Genomic DNA, 10,538 nt, shown 5'->3' with positions numbered 1-10,538 from the left:
AGATATAAGATACTTGAAAGCAGAAGTAGTATTTTATACTTATATCCACCAAAGGTATTCTGAATGCCTAAAGTTTAGACAATAAATATTTTTAGATATCTAGCCTCCCAAAATTTATTTCCCACCTACTATGTACCAGAGACACAAGCTTGATTTAGAAAAGGCTGAGGAAGGACAGATCAAACTGCCAACATCTGCTGGATCATAGAAAAAGCAAGGGAATTCCAGAAAACATCTGCTTCATTGACTACACGAAAGTCTTTGCCTGTGTGGGTCACAACAAATTGTGGGAAATACTCAAAGAGATAGGAATACCAGACTACCTTATCTGTCTCCTGAGAAACCTGTATGCAGGTCAAGAAACAACACTGAGAACCAAACATGGAACAAGGGACTGGTTCAAAACTGGGAAAGGAGTACATCAAGGCTGTATATTGTCACCCTGCTTATTTAACAGGGTACATATGAAAAGTACATCATGCAAAATGCTGAGCCAGATGAATCACAAGCTGGAATCAAGATTGCCAGGAGAAATAGCAACAACCTCACATAGGCAGATATGATTCTAATGGCAAAATTAAAGAGCTTCTTGATGAGGGTGAAAGAGGAGAGTATAAAGGCTGGCTTGAAACTAAACATTCAAAAAACTAATATCATGGATCCAGTCCCATCACTTCATGGCAAATAGAAGGGGGGAAAGTGTAAACAGTGACAGATTTTATTTTTTTGAGCTCTAAAATCACTGTGGATGGTGACTGCAGCCATGAAACTAAAAGAGACTTGCTCTTGGAAGAAGCGCTATGACAAACCTAGACAGTGTATTTAAAAGCAGAGATATCACTTTGCAACAAAGGTCCGCATAGTCAAAGCTATGGTTTTTCCAGTAGTCATGTATGGATGTGAGATTTGGACCATAAGAAGGCTGAGCGCCGAAGAACTGATGCTTTCGAACTGTGGGCACAGCTAGGCCTGAGGGCACAACTAAGCCTGTGCACCACGACTGCTGACGCCCGCATGCCCAGAGCCCGTGCTCCACAGCAAGAGAGGCCCACGCACCACGGCTAGAGAGCGACCCTCACTGCACCTAGAGAAAGCTCACCATGTTCCACAGCAAGAGAGGCCCACGCACCATGGCTAGAGAGCGACCCTCACTGCACCTAGAGAAAGCTCACCATGTTCCACAGCAAGAGAGGCCCACGCACCATGGCTAGAGAGCGACCATCACTGCACCTAGAGAAAGCCCGTGTGCAGCAAAAAAGACTGGTTGCAGCCATAAATAAATAAATCTGCTTTTTTTAAAAAGAAAGAGTGCTGACTTCAGCAATGCAGGCCTGATACAAGGCAGGAGGAATAGTATCTTGTTGAATGGATAAGTCCAGATAAGTTCGTTTGATTTGGCTAGTAAGTTTGCCACAGTTTAGCTTGGCTTGTGGCTTCCCTGGTGGCTCAGATGGTGAAGAATCTGCCTGCATTGCAGGAGACTTGGGTTTGATCCCCGGATCAGGAAGATCCCCGGGAAAAGGGAATGGCTACCCACTCCAGTATTCTTGCCTGGAGAATCCCATGGACGGACAGAGGAGCCTGGAGGGTTACAGTCCATGGGATTGCAAAGAGTCGCACACAACTGAGCAACTAACACTTTCACCATCAGCCTACAATACCAAGAAGAGGCGATACATGAAGGCTAAACTTCAGTGCGGCATATTGACAAAATTCAAGCAGATTAGCTGATTACTTCCGGGTGAGGAAGGCAGCCACCTCCCCTTTAGGGGAAAAAGAAAATAGATTATCTCTTGTTTACAACTGTATCTCTAGCTCTTACAAGAGATACAGCTGAATAAATACCTATCAGTTCAGTTCAGTCGCTCAGTCGTGTCTGACTCTTTGCGACCCCATGGACTGCAGCACACCAGGCTTCCCTGTCCATCACCAACTCCCGGAACTTTCTCAAACTCATGTCCATCGAGTTGGTGATGCCATCCAACCATCTCATCCTCTGTTGTCCCCTTCTCCCGCCTTCAATCTTTCCTAGCATCAGGGTCTTTTCCAATGAGTCAGTTTTTCACATCAGGTGGCTAAAGTATTGGAGTTTCAGCTTCAGCATCAGACCTCCCAATGAATATTTAGGACTGATTTCCTTTAGGATGGACTGGTTGGATCTCCTTGCAATCCAAAGTACTCTCAAGAGTCTTCTCCAACACCACAGTTCAAAAGCATCAATTCTTCATAAATATCTATGACTAAATATTAATAGGAGAAGGCAATGGCACCCCACTCCAGTACTCTTGCCTGGAAAATCCCATGGACGGAGGAGCCTGGTAGGCTGCAGTCCATGGGGTTGCTAAGGGTCGGACACGACTGAGCAACTTCACTTACACTTTTCACTTTCCTGCATTGGAGAAGGAAATGGCACCCCACTCCAGTGTTCTTGCCTGGAGAATCCCAGGGACGGGGGAGCCTGGTGGGCTACCGTCTATGGGGTTGCACAGAGTCGGACATGACTGAAGCAACTTAGCAGCAAATATTAATATGATACCCTCCTGCTGGAAGCATTATCTGCATATTAGTGAGAATGAGGGCTTCAGAGAGATGGAATGATCATCCCAAGGTCATTTAACAGGAAACTTTGAGTTCCAACTCAAATCGTATCCAAATGGGAGATTTGAGTTCCCAACATTAGTCATTCGACCAGACTGTGTTATACTGCTTGGATCTCAGACCCCAGTCTTATCGGCACTAGCAAATAAATACACACAAAGAAACTAGTGACTCCAGCCTCTTCACCTGCCTCTGCCCCAAGCCTAGATCAGTCCACCTTCTGTCTGAGGCTCTCCGAAGGCTTTCATGAGAGTCACTGAGTTATATAACCATCCAGATGAGATTGTCCTTCCATCTGTTAAGGGCCATCAGAGGCCCTGTGCACAGAATTTCAATTTAAGGAGTTTCATGTCCCATCTGGAGCAAGAGGATTCATTCGTACACAAGAAAAAGAGATCACTGTGATTTTAACCTGGTTTTAAGGGAAATGACTCAATTCTAGTTTTAAAATTTAAATGACGTTTACATATGGTATGTTCCCCACACAGCGAGAATTATCTTGCCAACCATTGTTTTCAAAGTCACATTAGCACAGCAGTAAATGCTCTTTAAAAATAAACCATATAGACAAGAACTCTCATGGCAGCTTTGTTTACCAGAGGAGAAAACTTGAAGCTAACCCACAAGTCTATCAAAGGAAATGAGATAGTGATTGTGTTATGTTCCAACCATGAAGCTATTAAAAAGGATGAAGTCGATCTACATGTGCCAAGGTGACAATATTTAACGTCTACCGATAAATGAAAAAAGTGAAATGCAAGACACTATGCATGTCTCTAATAGTAATGATAACAGCAATAAAGGTCAGTATGTGCAGATCACAAAATCTGGAAGAATAGGCAACGAACTATAGAGAGTAATGACTCTAGGAAATGACATTATGGGATAATTTCACTTTTGACCTTATTCATCTCTGTTTCTTATAAACTTTTATAAGCATTACCTATCGCTTATGTAATTTTTTAATGCTTCTGTCTCCTTTTAAATATAAATAGGTATAATACATTTAAAATTAATAAACTGGAAGTTTTCAACGATAGTTTATACGTCAGCAGAGCATGATCCTTCTAGAGAGTTACCATGTGCCACAAACATTGTTCGTGTTCTTTGGTCCAGTAATCTTTAATACAGAAAACCTTCATCTATACAGATGTCTATTACAGTTCTGTTGTATTAGCAGAAAGCTGCAAACAACCCAAGCGGTTACCAGAAAAAAACAGTGAAATAAAATGCCATTCTCAAAATATTATGCAACCTTTTAATAAGAAGTGTTAGAAGACTATGAAATAACATGAAATCCTTACATTATAATATGAAGGGTAAATGCAAGATATAAAATTATATATTCAAATGTGTACAGTCAGATGTCTCAATGGAAAATGAACTAGAAAGAAATTTACCAGAGCTGAGAATAATGTTGTTTTGATGGCGGTGCTCGTGTTTATTTTTTTTCCTTGCACATTTTCATAGTTTCCAATTTTGCAATTACCTCTTACTGCCCGCATCATGGAAAATAATGCCATCAGTGCTGCTGATAGGAAAGTAAAGACACAGCAGCATTCTTATTACTGGCTTGGTAGGGAAATTCACATTTTTTCTTTTACTTGACTGTCGGGTTCATTTGAAGGAAAAACGAGTTCTCACCCTATGGTTGGCCCCGGCTTCCCGTGTGCTCCGGTGCAAACCCTCCCCAGCCTCTTTGCTCCTTAACTGTGAAATTAGACCACGCCATCAGGCTCAATGAGAAACTGAATAGTTTATGAAAGATGAAATTTCCACAAAAGGAGGTCATTTCTTCTAATGATTAAACTTAGCGTCACGCATGAGCAACCAGTGACTGCTAGAGAGATTGACAGTCCCGTGTCAGGACAACTGAGCTCCAGTTACAGTTCAGACACTTAGTGAGTATTCTTCCTCTCTATTTTCTAATGGCTCCATGTTTCAACTTATTCACTTGTGAAATAATTGTGTTGAACTAGAATCTGAATTTTAAATGCAGCCTTTTTCTAAAATGGAAGGAATAGGAAGTACCTTTTGAATTCAAGGATAATATTAGATATCGTTACCTTTATTTGATGCATAAAGAAATGAATATATAAAGAAGGTAAGAAAGTCGACCAAGGTAGCAACTAAGCTAGGATTCAGTTCCAGGCCATCTGACTCTTTCTCTTTAAGATTTTGTAGGTTAGGGAACTGAGGCTTCAGAAGACTGAATGATTTATCCAGGGTACATAGCAAGTTAGAGTTGGGGCCAGACTCTAAATTTCCTGATGCCCGTCCTACATTTACTTTACTTTAAAAAAAAAAAAAAAAAAACAGTTGCAGATTCAAGTTACTTATAGTCCTCCATTTATAGTTGATTATAATCAGTTGGTGATGGACAGGAAGGCCTGGCGTGCTGCAATTCATGGGGTCGCAAAGAGTCGGACACTACTGAGTGACTGATCTGATCTGATCTGATCTGATAATCAGTTATCGGTATTGCCTACCCCTCTTGTTTTATTTTATTTTCCCCTTTTACTTTCTATTTTCACTATAATTTAATTTGCCCTCTGGGGGTGTTTCTGGATCTGTTATGGCAGTTCACTAATTTGTCCTTTGGCTATATATTTTCTGTTGTGTATCCTAGCCCTCAAATTGGATGTTTTAACCATTTTCAAAATATAATCATTATATCAAGTAGATTCTCCTTTATAATCTTTCATTCCTATGTCATTTACCAAATATTCTCTATTTTAAGTTTTTGATCAATTGTTTTCAGTTCCTATGGGCTTTCCTTGTAGCTCAGTCGGTAAAGAATCTGCCTCCAGTGCAGGAGACCTGGGTTCAATCCCTGGGTCGGAAAGATCCCCTGGAGAAGGAAATGGCAACCCACTCCAGTATTCTTGCCTGGAGAATCCCATGGACAGAGGAGCCTGGCAGGCTACAGTCCGTGCGGTCGCAAGAGTTGGACATGACTTAGCGACTAGAGAAAGAGAGAAGATAGTGTAGAATGTGCTGCAGTAACAAGTGATACTGGACATTTCAGCAACTAATACACACAAAGCTGTATTTCTCACTCACAGGCAACTTTAGTTGGTTTTCTCAGACTGTGACCCAGGCTGCTTCCACACTGCAAACCCACCATCTTTGAGGTCTTCACTGTAAGTCATAAAAACAATAGCCCAAGTACCATGGAGAACTCACACTCCATTAGCCAGAACTAGTCATGTGGCCCCAAGCCAACTGCCAAGAAAGCTGGAACATGATAAATCAGCACATGGACTTTTGGTGAGCATCAATTATCTCCGTGACAAGGGCAGCTTGCTTAATTTGTTGTCTGTGAGCTCATTTTTGCCTGGGACCTCACAGTCCCCCACCCCCTTTTTGGCTGGAAATATGTATCTGGGGAAAGTCCAGGAGCTGTACAGTGGGTGTATTAGTCAGGGTATGCTAACACATATCCCAGGATCCCCCAAATCCCACAGGCTTATCATATTAGAGGTGTCGCTTCCTACTCATACTATGGACCAACCATGCATTTAAGCAGGCAGCCCTCCACGTAGTAACTCAGGAAGCCTGCTCTTTCCATCTGGTGGGTTTCCCAAGCAGGCATGCAGAGCAAAGACCCATGGTCACCCTGGACCATTGCATTGGAAAAGCTCTAGGCAGAAAATAAAAGACACAGTTCAGGCTCAAGGTGAGATGCTCTCAGCAAGAAATGAGCCCCAGCCCAGAGGCAACTATTTGTTCTAGCCATTACTGAGATCAGAGTTGGGGCTGAGAGGATGTAAGGCAGTATGTGAAAGGCGTCAGATACCCCAGCCTCTACAACATTGCTCACCTTCAAAGGACCGTGATGAAGCCTAGCTCTAAATTCGTGAATCCCAAGTTTGGCTGAACAACCCGACACATCTAGGATTGAGACGCATAAGGGAAAATGGCAGAAGTAGCCCCAATGTTCTTATCAGTTTTAAACCAATCACAAGCCTCCATTCAGTTCTCCTTGGATACTGAATGCCCTGTCATTTCATGCCCTTGCTATACCAGAAAGTTCTGCCATGCAGCTCCAAGAATTGTTCTCTGCAAGTGTGTGTGTGTGTTAGTTGCTCAGTCGTGTCTGACTCTTTGCGACCCCATGGACTGTAGCCCACCAGACTCCTTTGTCCATGGGATTCTCCAGGCAAGAATACTGGAGTGGATTGCCATTTCCTTCTCCACAAGTAGGAACCACTTACTGGCTCAGTCATCTTGAGTTAGTATACATGCCAAGGACGCCTATATCAAGTCCTGACGTCCCTGGGACAAAATCCCCACACGTAGAAAAGTATGTCTTGCCCAGGTCAACTTTTTCTGGGATAAGACATTTCCGCTTTGGTCTGCACAAAGTCTGCACATGAGATTTCCATTTCCTAGGAGCTTTACTTTCAAGGGAATAATGCAAGGGAAAATAAAAACAAAAAGAAGAAAGGAAAGCCTATTTTCTGATCTTCCGGATTTCTCCTCCTTTTCACCTCTGAACTCACACCCCAGCTGCTTCCCTGAGTGACTCACTTGGCAGGGTTGGATCAGAGCTCACAGGATGTCCTCATACATCTAGCCAGGAGTCTCCCGGGATTTCGATCAATGTGCCCCTTTACTTAACCACCAGGACCCTTCCCTCTGGTCCCTGCAGGGCGGGTCTACAAGCAGAACTTCAGCAAACTTTCTGTAGCCCCGCAGGTGGTACCACAGCTGCTGCCCGTGGGGCTCCTGGTGGCACCATTCCCCTTGCGTGCTTGCAGAACAATTAAATGCAATGCTAGCTTGCTTTAATATTAATATACAAAGTAAGTATTGCTCACTAATCACATACTACAGACCAGGCACGATTGTATGTTTTGACCTTTCATTTTCATCCTTACCTGAGAGGTAGATGGTATTATTATGACAGAATTCTTTTTAAGAATGGGATAATTCAGTGTGAGAACAAGAAAGAGATCACCTAAGGTCATATAGTTAGTAAATGTCAGTGTGGGCACCCACAATTTTAACACTGTGCTATTTTGCAAATAGCTCTTAATTTTTGGAATACAAAAGTTAAGTGATTAGATCTCAATTTTTGGAAGGCAGACAACATTCCAGGACAAAAGTCTGTCTGTTACCTGAGAAATGTTAATATAACAGAGCTTGGCTCATACTGAGAGTTACACCACCTGTCTCTCCACAAACAAAACTACATAACAAAATAAAATGGGGTTACTGTAAAGAGCTCATGAAAATTTGAACAGTTTAATCCTTGAGAAAACCCCAAATGGGCCCATCTGGTTTCGAAATGCAAAACTAGCCAAGCAGAGTCTATGTGGAAAACTTTTAGACAAGATACACAGTTGTGCTCAGACACTCAGCTGTGTCTGACTATTTGTGACCCCACAGACTGTAGCCCGCCAGGCTCCCTTGTCCATTGGATTTCTCAGGCAAGGATACTGGAGTGGGTTCTAGGGGATCTTCCCAACTTGGGGATCAAGCACTCATCTCCTGCATTGGCAGGAGGATTCTTTACCATTAGCTCCACCTGAGAAGCTCACTGTGCACAATAAAGTATGAAGAAAGTCTGGAGTTGTCAGCCAGTGCTACAAAAGGGAAATGGACTCCAGAAGAAAGAGAGTTGGGGGTGGCCAGTGGGGGTATGCACATGTGGACAGAGCCTGCTCATCACTGCTGAGAGTGATGGGAAAACTTACAGAGAGGGACATCATTTGAAGTCCTTTTCAACATTTGCTATCAGTTCAGTTCAGTCACTCAGTCGTGTCTGACTCTTTGTGACCCCATGAATTGCAGCACACCAGGCCTCCCTGTCCATCACCAACTCCCGGAGTTCACTCAGACTCATGTCCATTGAGTCAGTGATGCCATTCAGCCATCTCATCCTCTGTCGTCCCCTTCTCCTCCTGCCCCCAATCCCTCCCAGGGTCAGAGTCTTTTCCAATGAGTCAACTCTTGGCATGAGGTGGCCAAAGTATTGGAGTTTCAGCTTTAGTGTCAGTCCTTCCAATGAACACCCAGGGCTGATCTCCTTCAGAATGGACTGGTTGGATCTCCTTGCAGTCCAAGGGACTCTCAAGAGTCTTCTCCAACACCACACTTCAAAAGCATCAATTCTTTGGCGCTCAGCCTTCTTCACAGTCCAACTCTCACATCCATACATGACCACAGGAAAAACCATAGCCTTGACTAGACGGACCTTTGTTGGCAAAGTAATGTCTCTGCTTTTGAATATGCTATCTAGGTTGGTCATAACTTTCCTTCCAAGGAGTAAGTGTCTTTTAATTTCATGGCTGCAGTCACCATCTGCAGTGATTTGGGAGCCCAGAAAAATAAAGTCTGACACTGTTTCCACTGTTTCCCCATCTATTTCCCATGAAGTGATGGGACTGGATGCCATGATCTTCGTTTTCTGAATGTTGAGCTTTAAGCCAACTTTTTCACTCTCCTCTTTCACTTTCATCAAGAGGCTTTTGAGTTCCTCTTCACTTTCTGCCATAAGGGTGGTGTCATCTGCATATCTGAGGTTATTGATATTTCTCCCGGCAATCTTGATTCTGCTATAGTTATCCTCAAACTTCATAAACATTTGTTAATCAAAACAGCCTTGTATTAGCACGGTTTTGGAGAAGCAATGGAAGGGCGGGTAAAAGTGACCCAATAGCAAAATGAATACTGTTCCCAGCAATGATGAGATGACAAGTTTCAGCAGGAAACCCACCTGAGCTGTGGTATAATTCTGTGTGTGTCCCAAATCCAGGAGACCCTTGGAAGGGGCAGAGAGAAGAACTAGATGCTATCAGCAGATAGAACAGAGGGTGTGATATAATAAGAAATAAGTAGATTTGTTCTTTGTCCCCAATTCTTGGCACCTAAAGCCCTTGGAATCTCCAAAGTGATGAGTGTCTTTTGTGCACTGAGCTGACTGGAGGCTGGGGGCCCCTGGATAGCTTCAGGACGGGGGCTGGTTTCCAGAAAGACCAAGGCATGGAACTTGCAGCCCCACCCGCTGACCTCCAGAGAAGGGAGCGGGGCTAGAGGCTGAGAAAAATCACCGGTGGCCAATGAATTAATCAATCATGCCTAAGTAATGAAAGCTCCATGCTGCTGCTGCTAAGTCACTTCAGTCGTGTCCGACTCTGAGACCCCATAGATGGCAGCCCACCAGGCTCCCCTGTCCCTGGGATTCTCCAGGCAAGAACACTGGAGTGGGTTGCCATTTCCTTCTCCAATGCATGAAAGTGAAAAGTGAAACTGAAGTCGTTCAGTCGTGTCTGACTCTTAGCAACCCCATGGACTGCAGCCTACTAGGCTCCTCCATCCATGGGATTTTCCAGGCAAGAGTACTGGAGTGGGGTGCCATTGCCTTCTCCGAAAACTCCATAAATACCCTTAAATGACAGAATTCTGACAGCATCTGGGTTGGTGAACATAGCCACTTATTTAGTCAGAAGTACAATCATCCCTTGGTATCCACGGGGAACTGGTTCTGAAACTTCTGTGGATACCCAGATCCATGGATGCTCAAGTCCCTTGTATAAAATGGAGTAGTACAAACAAGTAACAACCTGAGACTTGAAATTGGCTTCAGAAACTGAGCTCTGAAATGCATGTTGTCTGACACCAACTTCCCAGAGTTGTTGAATTGAATTCTAAGACATCCAGTTGGTATCTGGAAAGTTGGAGAAAGTGGCTGTTGCGAAAAATATCCCCACCCCTGTGATGTCAGAAATGTGAGTAAAAATGGCTCAGAGAGGATAAGGCCATTTATTGAATGGGTGACACTGGAAAAATAGAGCACCTTAAGTCAATTGGTTTTCACTGGTTTATTAAAAATTGGATAAAATACAGACCAGCTTTTATGTCCCATAAAACATAGTCACAAATGAAAACCACACATGTAATTTAAAGGGTTTTTTTTAGTAGGCATGTTTTAA

The sequence above is a fragment of the Bubalus kerabau genome, chromosome 3 (genome assembly GCF_029407905.1).
Source record: "Bubalus kerabau isolate K-KA32 ecotype Philippines breed swamp buffalo chromosome 3, PCC_UOA_SB_1v2, whole genome shotgun sequence".
NCBI lineage: Eukaryota > Metazoa > Chordata > Mammalia > Artiodactyla > Bovidae > Bubalus > Bubalus kerabau.
This window is presented reverse-complemented; position numbering follows the sequence as displayed.